The sequence below is a fragment of the Anopheles coustani genome, chromosome 2 (assembly GCF_943734705.1).
Source record: "Anopheles coustani chromosome 2, idAnoCousDA_361_x.2, whole genome shotgun sequence".
Lineage (NCBI taxonomy): Eukaryota > Metazoa > Arthropoda > Insecta > Diptera > Culicidae > Anopheles > Anopheles coustani.
The window spans coordinates 42,918,494-42,940,925 of NC_071289.1; the positions used below are offsets into that span (position 1 = coordinate 42,918,494).

At 37.6% G+C, this 22,432-nt stretch overlaps 1 protein-coding gene across 1 annotated transcript in view; it reads left to right on the forward strand.

Annotated features, from left to right (window-relative positions):
* Positions 1–7,885: 7,885 nt before the first annotated feature.
* LOC131263543 (CD63 antigen-like) overlaps positions 7,886–22,432 on the forward strand; it is a 41,444-nt gene continuing 26,897 nt past the window's right edge. The window contains exon 1 of the mRNA XM_058265755.1: positions 7,886–8,081. The gene's annotated coding sequence lies outside the window, so the exon portion shown is untranslated. The remainder of the gene's footprint in view (positions 8,082–22,432) is intronic.

Here is a 22,432-nt window from a genome sequence, read left to right on the forward strand (position 1 = left end):
TTATATAATTTAATATAATAATTTTGAAATACAGTGAGCCCAAAAAGTATTCGTCTAGACGAAAATTTCTTGAAAATCCCATATTTTGGAGCGATGTAGGCTCAAAAATGCGTTCAAACAGCCATGGTCGCTAGAGGATTGGTCAATTCGTATATATCAATCAAATTTGCTAGTACAACTTAACAACGCTGGTGGCCATGGCGCAATATTACAAAAAAAGCATTTATGATGAACGCAAAAAGTATTCGTCTACTTCGGATTGTTGTCCTATTTTCGAGGCAAGCAGCTTACTGTGTTAAGATTTAATATTTTTTTAGGGTATCCCTTTGCTTCAATGACACTTTTTGGTCTACGTGGCATGGAATTGACCAAATTTGTCAAGACGGTAGGCGACATTCAGTCCCATCCTGCTTGTAATGCGCCTTTCAACTCATCCTTGTTAGAAATTGTCCGTTTTCGAAGGGAACCATCTCAAATCTTCCAAAGATGTTCTATCGGGTTCACATCTGGACACTGTGGGAAGCGAATGGAGTTGTTTTGGGACATTATAACGAAGCATCAACTTGGTATTTACGGCTGTGTGCTTAGACTCGTTATCTTGTTGGAATAGGAATCTTCCTTGAAATCCTAAATTCTAGGCGCATTTTTTACAACTGTCTTTCAAAATTTTAACGTAGGTTTTGTGATCCATTACCCCATCAATGAAGTGCAACTGCCCCGCTCCTGCTGCACTCATGCACCTCCAAACCATGTCGGAACTTTCACCATATTTCACCGTTGAAACAAGCTTCTTTGTTTGCATCTCAGTATTGCATTTTTTATGTGGTTAAAGCTCGTGGCCGACCTTTTCGTTGCTTAATTTTGAATGTTTTTGAGTCGGAGAATCGATAAATTACCGATTGAGCTCTAAAACAAGAACTGGCCACAAGTTTTGCTATCTCGTTGGTAGACTTGCATACATTATGCAATCGTACGATTAGTTTTTCTCTTCAAAGGTTATCTCTGACGCCTTTTGACCTATGATGTGAACTAACTGTACATTCCGAATTAACACATTAAGCGCTACGTACATTTGCACTGCATTCCGTTAAGTCGTTAATTCGTCATAGACCATTGACGGTGAGTAGTGAGCTGTGCTTGCATGTTCAAACATTCCTTGGCGATATAGAACAATGCAAATAAGTGGTAAAACAAAGCTTTTTGTAAATATTTTTACTCATTTCCCGACACCACCTAAACAAAAGGTTTCAATAACGCGAACTGACCACATTATTTTAAGAAACGCGATGTACTGTCGGCCATAATAACCTGGTTTCCCTACAAAAAAGCCTGTGTCAGTTCCACAGGACTAAGAGAGCGCTTAACGCGTTAATTCCAGACCCTGGTATGCTAGATTTCACTCAAATTGAAATATCATGTCACTTGCGTGATGCGCCATCAATTAGATTCAGAGAAGCCCACAGGAAGGCGGTCAATTTCCAACTAGACGAATACTTTTTGCGCTAGCAAAATATTTATTTTTTAGTTTTTAATTTATTTTACTTTTAAGTTTATCAATTTTTTCATTTTTATCAAAAGTGATAGTGCCTAGGCCTTGACCACACTCGATCTGACCGTCGGATTTTTTTTTTGTGCGCCTACTAGGCTTTTAAATCGGGTCTTTCCAACAAATATTCGTCTAGACGAATACTTTTTGGGCTCACTGTAAATTGAGTGTTAAGTAGAAACACAAAAGGTTTACTTCGTATGTTATTTTGACCGCTACACTCACTGGTATTCTGCCACCAATCCGAAAGATCGAAACGATCAACTCTCCCCATCTGTTGCATAGGCCTCCGATACAAGCATTGAGGCAACTAGCTTGATGGTAACAGAGAGTCAGAGACTTCCAATTTTGTCCCAGCAGATATCAGTAATCCTTTTCTTAAAAACCGTCACCACACAAAATGCACCATTATATTAAGGCAAGTGCCACTGTAAAATTGAGGTTTAGTCCACTTCTCAAGCAACCAATTTTGTATTAATCAAAAAGTAAAAAAGTTTTATGTTGCATAATCTTTATTTTAATTATAAAAATTCGTTTTAGTTTATTTACAAACTGATGCATTTTGCCCCGTCAAAAGGTGAGCATTATGTCCTCGTTCATAGTTCAACCCATTTTCAATTTAAATACGAGTAGATCTACATACTTTTCAAAATTTCAAATTACATAAATGCAATTTGAAGCTCTGTTTTTAATGATCAAAACTATGTATGCCATGAATAAAGAAAACCATTTTTGCAATGTTTTTTTTCTCAGTGGAGTGGTTAGCAAAATTATATCAAAGCCTGTCCGATAATGTTTTTGCTTTGTATTTATTTCACGCTTCTGTCGATGAGCCATCAAACACACACGGTGACAATATTTAAGTTCACTCTTGCAGGGTGACTACCGTAGATGTACCATATTTGGCGCAGTTAAGGAAATTCTGCATAAAAAGTTGAATAACTAAATCAATGTTCGGTCAAATCATACTACGTTTTGCACAATGCTAGCCTAACTATAGAATACAAGTAAAATAAGTGAGAAACTCATAAATTAATATTTCTTCAAGTTTCAGAAACCCTTTGTGTGGCATATTATGTTCCTAACTTGGCGCATTGTTTTTGGAATGTTCCTTACTTGGCGCGATGTGTTCCTAACTTGGCGCACTTTAAACAAAATGGCTGTAGTTCATTGAATTCAACAGCTTTACTTCAAAATTCGAATTCAAAACAATAGAAACAGTTTTCAACAGCAATTTAAAAAATAATTTAGCTTTTTTTTGCAGCGGACTTTGGCTTCTCTCGTGAAAATAAAACTATCTCATCGCTAACTTTTGTAATCTCATTCTTCAAAGCCTTCCATGATTCAAAAATATCTAGCAGCGCAAACAGTCATATTCTCCACGGTGAATAATTAGGAACACTGTGAGCCAAACTTGGCGCAAAATATTTTCGCTTCGAAATTAGTATAAAAATCTCAAAAAGCGCCAAATCTAACCACGATTCATTGGAAATACTTACGTTTTAACAGTTTCTGATAAGAAAAATCCCTAATAATTTTTCCTTTGCGGATAAATGGTTGGAAACAGTTTCACCATCTCCTTAGCAGCGTTGCTAACGCGGGTAAAAAATGGCGCACTTTTGGGATGTAATTTTTCATTTAATTAAATTTACATTCAATAACAAAAAACCAATAACATGTTTTGATGCGGATGCATTGTACAAACATAAACAAATATATGACTACATATTTTAGGCTGAAATGTTTTGGAAATAGTCTAATATCGAAGAAAATATTAGAAAGTGCGCCAAGTTTGGACCCGCGCCAAGTATGGTGCTTCTACGGTACTTTATTCGCAACCAAAACGTGTAAATCATATTATATTGAAAAAGCTTTTCTTCATTCAAATACTTAGCTAACACTTATTATTAAACTGTGGACTGTTCTGCGCACTGTTGTTTCTCTGGCATGCATTTGTATTCTGATGTGTTTATGTACACCCGGAGAACGCATCTCCAGTGCATCGTCAGTGAATGGAACCGAGGTAGAATAAAATTACTCGAATCGGTCAACCCATCATGACACATTGGCTGTGTGGAATTGTTAGGTCGCGTGCAAACAATCTTGAGGACAAAGAACTCTTCAACTGTTCGTTACTGTATGATGTACGGATTATTGGCCCCTGGTGAAGAAGTGCAGTAGGTAAATAGACTAACCATCAAAGACGAATGTGTGTGAATAATTTGTAATTACTACTATATAGAAATACACTTCCATAAATGAGAAATGCATTGAAATAAGAGGACGCGTAAACGTCTGTACTTTCTTCTTTTCATTGCATTTAGCATTTTGTATGCTGCTCATCATTGCAATTGAATTAGATCAAAATCTTCCTTCCGATCGGTTGCTTTTACATCATTTTTGCATTATTTCACATTCTGTAGCGTATTTAGACCATGTTGGTGAATATGTATCAGTCTATCCAATCCAACGAGAATCCTACGAAAAAAACGGTTGAAATGATATGAAAAGTCGATTTGACACTACGACATCATTGTTGCAAGCTTTCAATAAATCTGTTCTACTATTCTAAAAATATTCATCCGGTGCAACCAATTTTCCATCCATTAAATCTATTACGGTTCGTTCCATTTCTTCCGAAGTGCAATCCTCCGAAGCAGCGTCTCAGGTTCTTCGGCTGACAGCTGATCATTTTCTCATCATAAAATATTGATTAATTGAGGCTAGTAAACTAGTTCATCCATCACTTCACGGAGCGGGTTGACGTTCGAGGTTTCTTCGCTATTTTGTTGTTTCCTTTAACTTGATAATACACCGTCGAGCTCTGCTTTTTTCTCTATATACGTCTTATGGAGTAAACCTTCCGTCTATTACAGTTGCAACTGAGAGGAACTGGTGCTTTTGGTTGGAGTACAAAAACGAAACGAAAAACGGTAACAGCTATGTGTTATCGCGAGCACCTCGTGCAATATTGATCTCTAATTCTACTACGTAACGTTCGTGACAACGACACTGGCACGATGTAAAGCGTATCTTGCCACCCGAGACTCGTACCTTGGGGCCCATCTTACAGGGTTTCCATTCATATAATGGAATATTTCAAAAGGTAGAGGGAACTTTTCAAAAGCATAGGGGATATTTTCAACCGGTAAAGATAATTTTGCAATCATATAGGGGAATGTGTCAGACAGCTAGGGGAATCGTACAATGTCACCGGGGAGCTTTGCAACCGGTTAGGGGAGCGAGCTGTCAACCTCATAGTTTGTTTACTTTGACTCGATGGAACCGACAACGTTCGCGCCAGAAACAGTGAATCAGTATAGTTTGGCTCATCTACTAAGGTAATTTCATAATAGCATTGCATCAAATTGTTATTTATGTTAAACATGTCTTCTCTTTAGTTTTACCGTTTAGTAGTAGTAGTACCGTTCGTAACAAGTCGAAAGAAACAGATGCAAAATTGGAGAAAGTTGTTGTATTTTAGTTGAAAATAACTTATACGATTTTCGAATATTTTACTATCCATAGTTATAACGTTCCTTGACATAAAAATTATGAGTTTAGTGAAATTACCAACTCGCTCCCCTAACCGGTTGCAAAGCTCCCCGGTGACATTGCACGATTCCCCTAGCTGTCTGACACATTCCCCTATATGATTGCAACATTATCTTTACCGGTTGAAAAGTTCCCCTATGCTTTTGAAAAGTTCCCTATACCTATTGAAACATTCCATTATATGAATCGAAACCCTGTATCACGAAGGGTGTCTTTGTTTCATTGGCTCGTTGGCAAGCTTCACTTGCAGCGATTTACTTTGCCACCTCTTGCAGTCAATTTTATCCCATCGTAGAATTTGCTCCGACAAGCACCAGGCGTCTCCATTGCGCTCGTTCTCGAACGTCGAAGAAGATTTACAAAGGAAAATGTTGTAAAGAAGATAAAATCTGTTGGGAATGAGAAAAGAGGAAGGTTTATGAGAGGAATTATACAGTGCAGTGACTAATGCAGCATGCACAATGTGACAATTTTGCGTCACATTACTTTCCAGAGAGGGTTCCAGGTCATAAAACACCTGCTTGAGCCGGAAGCCCTGTGATAGTTAAACACACATAGGTAGAAGATTATCTGGAGTATAACATAAGTATGATATGTTGAGTAGGTACGAACTCTGTATGAGAATACTATTTCAAGTTGTTCTAAGAACATATTCAGAATTATTTCAAGCATTCTCATAACTTATTATATCGCTTATTTTATTCGAGGAAAGGAATGCTTTGTAATATTTAAAGAGCTCAACTCGTTATCGATATTATTTCTTTTAATTCGCAATATCAAATAAAGAAGAGCATTTCACTTAGGTTTCAATATGAAGGTTTAGATGACAGACATTGTTCAAAGCAATCCAAATTGAACACCAACTTTTTGGATGATCCACGATTATGGCTTCGAAAAATAAGGATAATATTATGCACGCAAACAAGTTCCACCCTTGTTTTTGTGCATGAATTTCTCAGTGAAGCATGTATTTTTAAGCAGTTCCTCTTTTTCAGAAGGGTCCGCGACAGCTGATCGGTAGCGCCGGTTATAAAATCGGCTCATGAGCGTTGAGGTTCACCACCTCGACGGCTTTGGTTCTCGAATCCCAACGGACACCGGACACTCCCTTGTACAAGAGGACTGATTATCAACGTATAGCTAGGGAACAAGCTTACTAAGCCTTTAACAGGCAAGCATGACCAAGTCGAACGTTACGCCAAGAAGAAGAAGATTTCAACCCAGGAAAAAACACGAGAAAGATACGTTTGGTGACCTTTCCTGCATCAAAACCAAATTCAGATCATTCAGTTTCATCATTCTCGCATTTTCATACTGTTTATTTACTTTCATTCGGAAAAGAAATCACAAATGGCGCGACTTAAAGATGACATCTTCATGAACCGAATCTATGGGGCTTCCCTTGAGTTTCAATACTTGGTTATTCCAATATTAGCGTATTGTTCATATGGGACAAGGCGAAGTTTATTCGGTCAGCATGTTCGGAAATAAAATCACAAATTTGTCACGCATTTGTTACGACTTTCTGGAAAAATAATCCCAACATTGAAATTTGACAAACTATGGACATATGGATCGCCCCTGCTAGTAAAATACTCTCCATGCTACTCTATATTCTTTTCGAATAAAACCATAATTCATCGCAGTACATTCTCAATCAAAGAACGCGATATAAAATGAAAATTTATGTTGCCGTTTTGGAAGCTGAATAGGAGCAAAGCGTCCCGGCGAAGTGTGACATATGCTTATTTATCGTCCATAAGGCTGCGTTTTGTACATCCCGAGGCTACAGGAGAGCCGCCCACAGGAGGCCTGTTGAATTTCAATTTTCTAGGTTTGTTTTGCCAATGGCCAAAGTTGGTAATTCTGATTTAGTGCAAGGCACTCGTTGTGGTTTCACTTGAAGCGTATGTCTCCCGACACGAAAGGGTCGTACAAAATCGGCATTGGTTTTCTAATTGAAATGCATTGAACAGTATTCAAAACTTTATTATGTAGATGGATTCTGGATGTTACCGATTGTTACCGAGCAACAGATTAACTGTTTTGGATTCATTTATGACCCCGATCTACATACTTACTTACCTGACAAGTTCACTATTTTTTGACCGTTTGGATACATAAATAAATTACCCCAATCCCATCAACTTGTGTATAGTGTTGCCAGAAATACATTTCGCGGAAAGCATTTTATTTGTATATGATATTTCTTTAGGGAATTTCAATTGTTTTAAATAATATTTCTATTTAACTTTTGGGGAAAAAAGCTCCTAAATTGATTACGAGAAAAACTGATATGAGTTGGAAATTCGGAATGCAAGTCGAGTAGTGAACGGAGCGGTATAAACTGCCTAGCATATTCTTTCGTTGAATGCCGAAGCAAAACCAGCTTCGGTCTGAACGAAACAAGCATCGGCAATTCAGTCCAGCGAAACATCCCGTGGCGTGCGGGTCGTGGAAATGTCAGCGTTGTAAAGTGTAGGTTATTTGGAAATTTCGTTCGCCGCGTACATAATTCAGCCCTACTTCCTTTCCGTTTTGAGGATTTCAACCATTTAACCAATCATCGTTACCAAGCTGTTCCCATAGCGACCGTTGCTAAAACGTTTAAGTGTTTTGAAGTGATTCGTTGTGGTTGTGAGAATAATCATTTTGTGTTTCTAATCCTCCGTTCCCTTAGAAATAAGCAAAAGTTTACAAACGGAACGTCGAATAGTTTAAGTGTAGAAATTCCTTTGGATTTGTGTAACAAATTCCCTAACTACGATACGTGGGAATGTAAAGAATGATTATTATTATGAAAATCCGTGAAATGCAAGCTGAAAAAAGTTAGACAACCATCGTAATAATTTTTCCCTGTTATTTAGGTTCTTGAAATATAGAATCGTGATAGTGTGCATCGTTTGAGGAGTATTGTGCCCACAGGAGTTAAGTGTTATCAAAGGATTAAAAGGCAAAGCGTAAAACTGCTCTGAAAAAGGTGAGTCATGTGAAATGTGTTTTTTTTACTCGTCCCTCACTGGCTACAACCTTCTTGTACCACGATGTGAGGCACACTTAATACCCAAAATGAACTTTCCAACTAAATGAATAAAAATTGTTATACACTATAATTTCCTGAATTCACATGGAAAAAAGATTGAAAACATGGCGAATGCAGGACGCCATTCACAGTCGTAGTTACCGTGGGAAACGCATCGACGGAAGCAAAAACGTAGTCGAATCCAGCGTCACATCTATGTTCATTTTGTACGTTCACTTTCTTCTGTTCCTTACCTTTATCAGTTTTTGGCCAGAAAAATGGTTTGTAATGCGCCAGTTGACAACGCGTGATAATTTTCTTATTTTACTTTTCTTTGCGCTTTGGGTGGATTCTGGCATAATTTTTCTTCAATTTTAATTAATGAATGTATTTGTTCAATAAATCATTTAAAAATATTCAAGTCTGTTAGTGTTATATGGACGCACGCAGCCAGCCACTTACGTGCGCTCTCCGAGAAACGTCGGGTTTCTTCGGTTGACGAGCAGTGAGTGGTTTTAGTATATCATGCCTGGAAGGCGCGCACCTTGATGATCAATCTTTAGACGGTGGATCGAGAATTCGTATCTGGATCACCGAGGTCAAAGATTGCTGCCAGGAGCATTTAGATAGCATTAAAGATAAGTACCAAATAACTCCGGTCTTTTGTGTACCTTGGCTTAAGCGGTACGCGTTGAAAGAACATAGAAGTTAGGATATTGCATTAATATGTTGAAATAAGTGTATGGTGGTATAGATGTAAACCACACACATCCAGTATATTTGAGCTTTTATTTTTGTTGTTGTTGCACGAATCCTTAACAATAAATGTTGCACGAATTCTTAAAGGACTCTGAAGCAGAATTATCGCGAGTTTATGGTGGTTCTAAAATACAGAGACTTATTTATATTTTTGGATAGTTCGCTTCGTATACAATATCAACAAGTTTAGCATATTGTAAGATTTTGTTTGAATATCATTCACTGAACATTCCTGTCTTGTAAAATATATCAAAATTAAATGGACGGAATATGTGTTTGCTTCAGTGTTTCCTTTCTGAAGCTCATTTAGTAGATGGCTTCGAATTATTTAGGAGCAATACGTTGTACAATGAAGCCTTTTTCGCTGCATTCCAGACTTACAATAGAGCGTTCCCTGATCCTTATGAATGGAAGCTCTAGCAACACAATCCTTTCGGTGGGATTCATGACCTCATATACGTGTAGCTTGAAGTTCAACTCGAATCCCACCTGTCTGACCCTGAGTTTGGGCCAATGGATCAGAGATTAAAAGTAACTTGAGTCAACTATGTCTGCTCCACTTTTTTCACTGACGTTTAAAGCATTCCAAAGGGTTGAACTTAGCACGACGACCTAAGTTCTAGACATGGCTTTTTTGGGTCGATCTGGCTAAGAAAACTACGTGTTTTGTCGCTTGCTGTTAGTGAGAATGAAACGAGCAATGCAAGGTATCAGTGGGACTCAATCATGCTGCGGCAAATTGTGTCGATTTCTCGAAAGGTCTCGATGCGATTGGGGCAGCCTTTGAGACAAAGCATCCTCCGGGGAAACTGAGACACTGGAACGGAGCCATGACTACAATTTTCAAATGCTCTTTTTGCATCTCTAACATAGTGAAGATGTCATTTGTACTCAAGTCAAAGTGGCAGAATGTTGAAAAACCAATGTCATTACAAAAATAGCTAAATCCGATACAAGAATAGTCGGATTGTAGATAAATTTTACCGAATCAAAATTTATAGTTTTCTCCTCTTTTCGTCAATAATTAAATGGAGCTCCAAGAACTGTTTGGTATATTTTTTAAAGGTTTATTGAATCAATGAAAAACCTGGCATTTATTACCAAATCACGACTTCATCGTAGTTTTCAAACATTTTTATTAGGTTTCTGTCATTGTGAAACACGAAAAGTATCAAACGGATGTTTTTCGTTCGAAACATTCGTTTTCGTTGACATGTCCACAAAATCGTCACCAGAAAACCAATTTAACCCTTCTAGAATTCATATTTATCAAATTTATGGAAGCTATTTTAACAATTTATGTCCACGTCGTTGAAGTTTCGACTTATTTCCTGTTTTTTTATTTTTATTTTTTCGGCCGAAAAGCAATTGCAAACGATTTATAGCACAATCGTACCCTTTTCTTACGATGCTCATTCATCAATCTAATGCCGAAGAACCATTCGTACCATTGCGTTTTTTATTCAAAATGTTGATTTTTTTTAAACCGCTGCTCAGAATGTTTGACCCGTTTTAATCGATGAATATAATGGAAATTAAAATTTAAGTGATGCAAACCTTGGCTTTGGAAAGTTTTCTTCTATTTGTAACTAAGCAAATCCAACAGGTATTTTTTTCTAAATAAATACGAATGTGACACAAATTAGGCCTAGTTCTTCAACAGCTTGCCCTAATGCTTACATGTAAACACATGATCGTAAACTGGTTTAGCAATTTTCATGCCAAACGTTATAAGTTCGTTTAAAGTGTCATATATTGCTGTGGTCTTTTGTCTGCATCATGGTAATTAAACCACATGTACGTCGACCTTTTTGTTGGTGTCTTTTGTTCAAATAAAAAATTGAACTCCTTACCTACATCATCTCATAATACAAGAAAACGCGAACATCATCATGCAACTCAATGTTGTTCACTTTACCCCAAGTTTGAATATTTGCCTTTTTCATACCGCACAGTTGATGTCACAAGAGTAAAAATACGTTACCAAAGGCCAAGTTTTAAACGGGTACTCTGAGATAATCTCGAATTCTCACATTATTCAAAGCGTTGACATTGGAACAACATGTTACCGTAAGACAAAAAGCGAGGCATACCTATTTCGTGTTATCAAACACAACCAGGACACCTTTCTTAGGTCTCCATGTACGAATGTTTGGTACATAGTTCAAAAGAAATAACCAAGCAATGAAATTAAAACAGTTTGGGGTGAGAAAGATTCAGCTAACAACATCTTCCAATAGAAGCGGTGCCATTTGGGTAATTTGCTCATTTGTTCGTGATGTGTTGAAAAAGGTAATGTAGTAGAAAATGAAAATGAAAATGGTAAAGTGTGTGTCTCTGTATGAAAAAGGATACTTTGGGTTTGAGACCTTAGCTTGCTAATCTGGTAAGTTGGTATGATTCACGACAAGCATTTGATTTTCGTCTGGGATTGTGTTCTGCGTAAGGGTGTCTTTGTTTTTGTATGTTGCTTAGCCGCTATCAAAAACCTTGATTGTTTTTAGTACGTTTTTGAAGTTCTGTCTTTTCGCTAACAAAATTTTCTTATCACCTACAGTTTGCTTCCAAAAGCGATTCGCTTAGGTCGTTTTTTAATGCTGCAATTTTCTTGACAAAGTAATGCGCAAGAACTGAGCCGTTAAGAAAACAGATCGGTAGCTGTTCAAATAAAGAGATGATGATGATGATTTTCGGATGCCTCCGAAGCCGAAGGTCTCTCTTGTGTCTGAGTCACCACACACACGCCACTTATGTTGGGCTCAGCATCCGCAATCGTCTCAATCGTGCGCCTCATCCGGTTCGGTATGACGGTAAAAGGACCGATTCTTGATAAATTTTCAAGAAGGCTGACCATTTCACATTGCTAAACCACACTTACTACTGTATTTATGTTCCAGTTCAATAAAATAACAACTTTATTGTACCGTTTTCCTTCATTTTTATGTAATCGGATGATATCGGACCTCTTCTGCAAAGGAGTTCCTTTTCTGGTCATTTTGGGCCAAAAAATAGTAAATTTGTTATCAACCATAATTGAATTGATTAAAACATTCACATTTTATATCATACAACCCCAAACAACCACCAAAAATCCAAGTAAGTGCAAAATACAATACAAAACATGATGAAACATCGTGCTGTGTACTCACATTGTTTGTGCGTGTTTAGGGTGCTGTGGCACTATTTTGACCATATCTCGGAAATCCAAACTCGTATCGCAGCCAAATTACATAAAAATTAAGAGGATAGTGCAAGGAGCAATTTCCCTCCAGTATTTATCAAACCTGGATTATAAATTAGTATCCAGGTTTGCGTGAACATTTTCAAGGACCACGTTCTGCCATGGACGAAAACCAGGAGCACATCAACACGCCATTTTCCAAAAAGGACGGAGCATCGTAGCCCCTATGTTGGCTCCCTGAACGCTTCAATTGCCAAGGCATGAAATTCGATGACTGACTCATACATTGAGAAGGTTTGGGGGGGTTTGGAAAAGGTGATCGAGAAAAATAGTGGACAGATAATGTAATGTGAGCAATGTTATCATAAAAGGCTTAAACATGATTCTCTAAATAAAATTATAATTTTTTGATAATTTTATGAAAAATAGATTTATTTGAAATTATTGTCTCAATTTTCGCTGTTCTTTATGAGACATACTGTAGATGTTGATGTTGCGCAATGCAAAAGAAGCAATCAGTTGAGTCTTGGATAATTTTATTACTACACAGCGACGAGACAAAATTTCTTACCCATATTAACGCTTAAAATGGGCCCAAGCGAACGCATGAATTCCGTTCGAGCAACACTTGCGCGGGTTTTCTGTTGCTTGATGCTTCAGTCTGGAAGCACAATTGACACCAGCCTCCTTCCATTAGCGCACTGCGTTACGGAACGTTGGAATTCAACCCGCCGGAACGACTGGCGTTTGTGTGATAAAAGGAATAAAAGATAGAGAAGGCGTGTGCGAGTGCGTGTGCTTGGATAGGATTTTTATCTGTTAGGGGTTGAAGGGGCTTGTGAAAGGCTGGATATTTTTATGGGTGCATAATTTCTCGCAAAGGAGTTCGCCCTCCTAATGGGGTGATTTCATTGATATGTTTTTATCTTCCTAAACCTTCAGAATCTTTCAGCACAGAGCTGCAGTCTTTCCCGTTACCACATTCGAGGAAAATCATACGAATCGGTTTGCTCTTTGATGAAAATAATTTCTGGCAGCGAATAAGCAAACTCCCAGAAAAATGGTCGGTTCGTCTGCCGTGGCGGGTTTAATCGATATCGTTTAGATACTTGCACACATGTCGACGAGTGCTCCCAAAGCGCGACAGAGTAGACGTTGAAGAAAAAAGACAACTAAAGAGCAGACCTCTTCTCGGGTTATGGAACGTTCCAATGGCTTCTCGGCCGGGGAATTCTCAAATATCAATTTTGACATGAAAAATCATACAAGCATAGAATGAATGAGCTGGGTTTGCGAATTGAATATTTCTAAAAGTCAGTGTTGGTAAATGTTAATTTTTAGTTTAATATACTCCCAACACGAAGTTTCAATATTTTATTCATTTTCAGGTCATCAACATTTTGAAAATTTGATCACCAAGCTAAAGGCCGATTTTGATTTGAACGATTGAACTTCCTCTCTCCGCTTGTTGAACGAGAGACTGCAAATTTATGTAAATTTGGGCAGTTTTACTCAACACTAGAATTATATTGAAAATTTCTCTCCTTCCAGAAGTTTGGTTTTGCATTATTTTACCTCGCATTTCGGCCATCCTTTTATTGGTTTCCATTTTTCACAATGCAATTTTGCGAATCTCTACAAAATGCACTCCCGATCGTATTTTATTCTTCATCAATGCTTAGGTAGCACGGAACTACCTCGAACGTCCACGTGGCTCCCACTCAAATTGGCTAATTTCCATTCAATGAACGGACCTCTTGAATCGATCTAACGGAACTCAAGGAAAACTTATTGAATGGAGTTATTCGTTGAATGCATTGCCTCCCTAAATATCCTCCCAATTCACGTTCGTCCAATGTGTGTGTATTGTGTGAATATATTGTTTTTCTTCTTTAGAAAACCACTATAAAAAACGAAACTGCTACGAACGAAGTGCAAACTCACTATGCGCAGCAGTGCAATGCTTCAAAAATAATGGATATTAGTTTTGTTCAGTCCTCTATCTCGGTTAGTCAGTTAGTTTGGAAAATTTCATAAAATTTTCCCTTCAAAATGGTTCTTCGTGGCGATATCTTAACCGGATATTGCTTTTTTTTGGGTTTTTTTCGGGCTTATGCTTGATTTGATGGCTTGACATTAAATATTGCTTTTTATTACTGCTATTTTTGGTTTATGATGGATGGGTCTGATTCGTAGAGTTTTGAATGCTTTTGAGCTCAGCTCGACAAGCGTCTGAAATTGTCAAGGAAATTCATCGGTCAATATTAATCTTAAATTAGGTAAAGCAAGAAAATTTCGCTGGAGTATAGAAACAGTTTCGACTCTCCCACCGGAAAATTTTCAATAAAATTACGATAATTAATCTTTTTTCGTAGAACAGTCTGACGAAAATCGATTTTTCTTCGTTTTGCAAATTTCTCCAACCTGAACCACATCAGTTTTTTTATAGTGCAGTTAACGAACGGATTTGCAACATTCGCGTGCAGGCTCAATTTCTTCAATCAGGATAATGGAAGGACTTGGTTGGCAGAGCTACATTTTCTGGTTCGGGGATGTTTGAACTTGTTTGGAATGGGATATGAGTGATGACGATAGCAGAGTGTAACGATAAGATAAGTAAAGTTCAAAGTCAAAAGCACGAGCAAATTCCTCGATTCGATCTCGACTGGGTGGAAAGAAGGGGAACCATTTTAATATGACTTTTTCCGAAGTGGGCTACGATATTCCATCCGCAGCTTTAATGTATTTGTGGCCAACGGGGACCGCTGATCCGTTTGCTTGGTTTGGTGCTCGGAATCTGTGTTTCCGGAAGTGGAAATCGCGTGGGTATTGGCGCGGGATGTCTCATCCTTAGCGTAAGCCAAACTGAGCTAATTTCGAAGCTCGTTATTATTTTCTGATGAGTTTTTGATGCAATTCGAGAAGATTATAAATCCCGTTTGGCAATCATAAAATTTGAAGGTTAAAGTTTATTTTTAACGTTACTTCCTTAGCTCAAGATTAATTCACGTCCTCAAGGTGTGCAACATCCATTAAAATTGAATTCCAATATTATGCCACCTTATTTCCATTGTACTGTATTTTGTGCCTTTCTTTACCTAGTGAACTTTAATGAACAATCACATTCCGTAACAGCGCCTGTTGTCGGATCATCTCTACTCTTGATTAAGATTCTTTACGTAAGATAAACTTTACGATCTTCCTGTGCGAACTTTACGTACGTGCTGTGAATTACGGAATCCTTGCTCCTGACCCTTTGGCGCCTCTATTCCCTCAGTATTTCGTTGATTGAACGCAGGGTTACGTTTCTTGACGTTTGCGTATGTCAGCTAGAGTTTACTTTTTCCTGTTCGCCCCTTTCGCCAGACAAAGTCGTTTTTTCGGTCGCGAAAAAGTAAATATTTAGCGACATTTCGTTTCGTCTTTCTACATTTACCGGCTCCTTCACTGATAAGAAACAATCGCCAGCTTTTCTTTCTACTCCTAAAAATCACGACTTGCGACTATTAATATATTTTTGCGCCCCGGTGCGTCTGCTTACTCCATGTTACGATCCAACCCCCGAGAAACACGTCAATTGCTCTTCAGAAGTTGTCTTTTTTTTCATTTTACTATCGATTGTATATTTCCCTACCTTTGTGCGTGTGATTTGACCCGGCTTTCACTCTTCGGATGGATGCTTGAGAAGCTGAGTAATTCAGTTGGTGGAAAAAAAACGCGAGGACGGAGGAAAGGTGCGCACATTTACGGCGGCCTTTCGTGCCCCATAATATTTTTATCGTACGTGCTGTGAAACGATTTCGTTCTGTGCTTCCTTGTGCTGTATTTCTAGAGCCAAAGTACCCTTGAGAAAGTGGTGAGGTAAGTAAATGGACAACAGCGCCGGTAAACGCGTTGGTACCATCCGGGTAGAGAAACAAGCCAAACTGGCGACTCGTGCAGAATCATTTTGTTTGAGGTTTTTAAAATTTGCAAACAACGTGATCGTTATAAATTGTTACATGTCAATATTCCGTAATTTAAAGTTTAAACAATTTGATGGTCTATTAGTTTATAAATGCAAAGCTCATAGAAAGTAATAAATCTGTACATTGTAAAATAAATCATAAAATTATTTGATCTGCACTTAACAATTTGTTAACAATCGATTTTCCTTACTTGTCCACCCATTATGTCCACTGTGCACGAGGAGCTCGCTGCCATAAGGACGATAAATTTTGGCGTCGTTATGTGTCGAAAGCGTGTTTTCCGCCAATCAAGAGATCATGACTTATGGCAGCCATAGCTAAGAAGTGTTTATTCGCTTCTCTTTTCTCGATCTCTTGTCGTTTTGTCGCGACGTTATGCTCTAGTTCGCCACGACTTTTACTTTGTAAACGTAAAAATCATAACAAAAAGCCTGTTCTAGACAGCCTTTGCGCTACCGACTGGGCCTATCGACGAAATGTCTGTATTTCATTTCCTATCTCCCGCAGCGTAGTAAATAAATGGATTCCTCGAAAGTAGAGATGTGAGTGTTCAAATGCCATCCAGATTGGAGACGCTTCCCTGGCAAAACTGGTAAATAAAACATGCTGTGTGTTTTATGGTTAATCGATCGTTGAAGTCGGCTTCCCGTGGGAAATCGAATAGAAGTTCCTTCAGTACTGCTTTTTGCAGAGACTTTTTTCTATTAGGTCTTTTTTCTTAGGTCTTTTTTGATGTTCAATTCCAGAAAAAGTCATTAGAAACGAACTAAAGGGGTTTTCCTCTTGTATACAAAAGATAGTTTGGCTACCGTATACCGTATTCGTTTTTAGTCTGCCAGGCAAAACTGTGCAGCAACAGTTGTTTTTGATTGACGATTAATGTAAGTAATTATTGTGTCGGAACTTGGCATACCACCATTTTACGTTGGATGAATAATTTAATCGCCATTAAAAGAATAGACACGTCTATTATTGACCATTGGTCATATCCACGTCCTGCGGTCAAAGTGTAGAAAAAGTGCAGAGTACGAAAAGACCTGTTTGATGTGTTATGGCTACGACAGGAAAAACCTCCTAATTAACCGCAACCACAAACGCTATTCTTTCAAAACGTTTCATAGCCAAACCAATCCATTTTTTTGTCCCTTGTTTTATTGTTTACACGATCTGCGAAAAGAACACATCGTAGAATGCAAAATTAATGTAAAAAAAGCCACATGTTCCTTTTCTCATTAATTATTCGTTAAACGTGTTGGATTCTATGTGATTTTTAATTACGTAGTGGTATTTTCAAATACTTTCAAACAAGGTTGGTTAAATATTTACTTCCAATTGTCTGCTCTTCGTATCTGAATGAACTATTTGCCAGGTGAAACGTAATTATCGTTTTCCTACATAAATAATCTGATAGCTCATTTTGTTTTCCAGTTTATGATGCATAAACCCCACTTTTATTAGATTGGTATTTTAAACTATTTATTTTACTAATTAGCAATGTTCCATATCTTGCTTTTTCACTACTAGGAACGATTATTTCCATGCGAACCGTTTCAAACTTCACAGCAGTTAATTATAATCCTTTCCATGAAGCCAGAGATCAAATAGTGTTTTTATAAATTCGCCTTCGGTATATATGTTGTAGAAAAACAACGATATCGTAAGGACTACCAGCACAAATTTAATTTATTTGCTGATATAAATAGATTTGAACCTAATTGGATTCTTCAAATCGTTTCATTCTATCCCTGGTCTTTTCACCCATGGAAAAAAATGATTCCGTAGAATTTGATAAATAAGATAGTCCATAAGTCGAACCTCACACCTTTATCATTCGTTTCCCTAAGGATGAGGCACAAGACAAAACTGATTATCTTTCAAAATAGGTGAAGCGTGGTTTATGAATATTTTCAATCCTTGCCTTTTTTTAGTTTAGTATAAATTTCGATTAGATACTTCTCATCAGTGGTAATATTGAGTTCATCATTTGCTAATAGAAAAAAATGCGTTGACCCAAACTTTTTCTTTAAGTTTTCTCGGTTTTATCGGTGGTTCGGTGAACATCAGCAGATAGCGTATAAAGTTTGTTTGATCATGCAATGAATGTTTAGCCTACTGCGCTCATTTTTAATGCAAAGCAGATAACAAATCTTCTATTTTTGTTTTCAATAGGCCTCTCTTTTACGTGACAATCTCTCTTTTAATCCGTTAGATTCTCCAGCATTGTACAAATCGGCTGAATGAAATGATTGAAAGAAAAATTCTACCCAAATAGGGTGATGTTGGTAGTGCAGCTCGCTCCCGGGAAAACTAAGGCAACATTAATTCTCTTCCTCTTTTTTGCCAAGCTCTTGTGCTTCGATAAGATATGAGGCCTTTTCCGAAAGAACGCCTGAAACGGTACCGACACTTTGCGGCCCAAAAGTATCATCTTCTCGGTCCAATCGGAGACGGATAAGTTTCCAGCGAAACGCACAGTGTTAGTTGTTGCTTCTTACAAACATATTCTTATTTACCTTTTCGGTGCATACTTATTGTGCTCGTTATGGCTGTGATTTTGTTTTTGTTTTTTTGTTTTTTTGTTTTTTAATTTGGCTACAGAAGAATGGTAAAATTTCTTCTTTTCGGTTTTCCACAGTCGTGGTTTGGTAGTATTTTTAGTAAGCGAGCATGAAAATCAATATTCCTAAGTACTTCAATTTCAGCTCCAACTTCACCACCAAGAGCAGATAAAATCCCCCAAAAGAATTCAATGAGAAGAGTTTCCTTCTATGCTATAGTGGCTTTTTTATTTCGTACCCCATAACGTTGTTCTAGATGAGATGCTGGAAAGCACAGAAGAGTAAGCAACACACACGGCTTCATGAGTACTGCAGATGAAAATAAAATCACGTTCCACTCATAATCATTGTTTTTAAAAAAGGCAATATGGTTTCAAGTATCGCTCTTTTCTGCCACTAGAGAAGCGTGCTACAAAAATGTGTAGGACAGAAAAGAGCCAAAGGATCAAAAACGGTAGCCATAAGCATTGCAAAAAGTAAGCGACTTTTCCATGCAATATGCTGTGATGGCGATGACCGTTCTGTTATCTACCATGACCATGCGTCGACGATGGCAGAAGGTTAACTGTACGCTAGTGGTAGAAATTAAAATATAATTTCATATTGCACGCCATGTGCTGCATCCAGTGGAATGTTTAGTGGGTTTTGTTTTAGTTACCATTTCATCGCAATTGGGTGAGATAAACAAGAGAGTTTTATGTTAGTGCGTGTAGTTTATCCTCGTCCTTCTTTGTCTGAGAGGAAAAGTGCTAAAGGGAGTAATTCCAATGAAGTCGCTGTTTCCGTAAAAAATCAGTTCATTATTATTAGCAGCAATACTGCTGCGAGTTTTGTATTACGTTGCTGTGGGACACTGCGCATTAGAACCAATATCCCATGAGGCAGCTTAATTAAAAGTTTTACATTCGTGAGTTGCACAAATGGTTATTTAATTTATAAATTAACTTGAAACCTTTAAATAACTTTTAAAGCAGGAAATGAAGTGAAAGGGAACACGTTGTTCAAAACAGAACAAGGATCGAAATTTCCCTTGTAGTGCAGGTTTGCGTAATATGTTAAGAAAAACTTACTAGGAGGCAGACCACAAGAAGATAAATTTAAACTTTTAAGTAATTTTTGTAGTGTAGTGCCACTGTAGTTCATTTGTATTTGTATGCCACAAGGAACGTTTACATTGCACGGTTTAATACAATTTTCCATTTATTCCTCCATCGTTGCTACGAAAACTCCTGTACCAACTGGGAAAGTAGCCAACAACTAGTTCAGCACATCTGTCTTTGTTTCCCTTTTGAATGGGATGGGTAATCCTGCGATACAAAAAAAAAATTCAATCCTAGACTGTCCTTACTCAATTTAAACGAAAAAGAGCTCACGTTCACTGTATCACATATTATCAAAACTTTCAGTTGTTTTTACACGCACTGGCGCTGGGTATTCAGAGATTTTTTTAAATCGACTTCAGTTTTCGAAAATCTGTTTCCGCATGTTTTTGTAGGGCTGGTAGCGTAGTGAAGTCAATTTCAAATTAATTTAAAAGTGAAATAGAATGGTCCACGATGGATGTTTTAATCTAGAAAAGTTACGCTACATAAAATTTAGTCAACAGGGGCAGAGGCGGCTCAACCCATGCTCGGGTCCCAAGCGGTGGAAACCTTCCGACATTTTCATTGCATTCAATGTTTTTATGTTGTTTTGTAATGTTTTATGTGATGTTCAAAGTAGGATTTTTGAATAAGAGTTTGTAACCCCTTGGATTTCCATTGAAATACGATGATCTACTAATTCTTCAACAATATAATGTGATATGTTGTTCCCAATTCATTTTTCACTATTTGCAAGATATTGTAAATGAGACTTTGGAACTTATACATGCTCAGTTATGTAATCTAAACAAGTTAAAAAATTGCCCAGTCATTTGTGGCCTGCCAATCCCAAACTGAGCGGGTGTAATGAAAAGTTCTCGTTTTAATACTTACCTTCTAAAAGCTCGTTCTTTTCTTTTTTTTTAATTAAAACTAATTATAAGTGTTTAGTCATTTGTTTTATTACACTTTAATGATAAGTAAACCCTACGGACTTAGCATTCATAAAATAATCGTCCGATTCATGTCATATTTATATTTCCAATAAAATCATTCATGTTTGTACCGATGTGTCATTCTCTAACATGCTTTTTGCGTCGTTGTATTTTAGAATAATTGAAAAACTTTATTTTTTGTAAGCCATTGTAAGAAAGAAACTTGCGATCTTCAAGCGTAACTATTTTTTCAACATCATCTCGCTAAATTGAAATAAACGTTCCCCATTTTTTGTTGAAAAGCTCTGCGTGGTCATTGCCTTTCCTTTCATTTGTCGGGAATTGTTGGGGTACAACAAATGTTGTGTGCACAGTTTTTTCATCCCCAATGGTAAACCCTTATCAATTGGTCATTATCTTTCTCCACCGCCTGCAATAGCTTCCGGTTATACATTGTCCGACGGTGAGTTGAAATAATTATCCAAAAGGGTGGCAGAGATGGAGGAGATGATCATCAACGGTCATTCAAACCAACCATTACACTAGTGATGTGCGCTCTGAGTGAGAATGAATGAGTGATTCGAATTTTAATATTGAATGAACGATTTAAATCCTAACAGATAGTTTTTGTGACTCCCTTTGATTTGAATCCTTAACTGGGATTCGAATCCCAAAAGAATGAACGAGTTGGTAAAAGAGTCGCTAGTCACCATAGAGATTCGAATCCCAAGTTGTGATTGGAATCCCAAGTTGTGATTCGAATCCCAGTTTGGGATCACTACATGGGCGACTAGCGACTCTTTTACCAACTCGTTCATTCTTTTGGGTTTCGAATCCCATATAGTGATTCCCAAACTGGGATTCGAATCACAACTTGGGATTCGAAACACAACTTGGGATTCGAATCACAACTTGGGATTCGAATCGCAATGGCGACTAGTGACTCTTTTACCCACTCGTTCATTCTTTTGGGATTCGAATCCCAGTTAAGATTTCAAATCACCTCGAAGGTTAATAAATCATTTTTCACGTTTTAAATCACAAAAGAGTGACTTAAAGATTCGAATCATCGTTATGATTATTCACTCTGATTCAAATCTCTAAAAAGAGTTGTTATTCTCATCACTACATTACACCCCGCTCGTGCTTGTGGTGGAGATTTTGGCGAAGCAGCGGAGAGTATTCACACAGTATTTTCCTGCTATCTGTGTGTGACATCTGCTCTTTCGAATAGGTTTATGCTGCTTCGGGAAGGTGGAAAAACACATGAAAAATCGTGCAAATAAAGATAGAATCCCTTGCCAAATATTGCTCTGGTAATGGTGACATACCGGAAAACGGGGAGTTTCAAGCTTCCACGGGTGGAAAATTACGTTTCCCTAAGTATCTATTTTGTACGTGACATGTGTGCCCAAAATGACGTGTACCGGCTCGACTTTTTTGCCTATAGTTCCTGACCCCTTCTTTACGTCCAATGTACGAAAAACCCCACGATGTTTTTGTTAAAGTGACCGTCGGTAACTAAATTTGAATTTAACGGTCTATTTGACCGATAGATGATAATATCAAAAGTGTGTTTTGTAAATTACTGTATACTTTGCAGGTTCATCAAGAATTTCTTATTGCTGCAAGTTCTACTAATCCACTGCTTTGAAACTTAATTTTTGAAAAGACTTGCAATTTGTTTGTACCTATTGAAAATCATAAGGGGACGGGAAACGAAGCGTAATCGCTAGCGTAATCGTGTTATTCTGCTGGTCCATCTGTCAAAAAGAATTTTGGCTCACCTACCCTATAATCGCATGCGTAATCTTGTCAGTACGTAA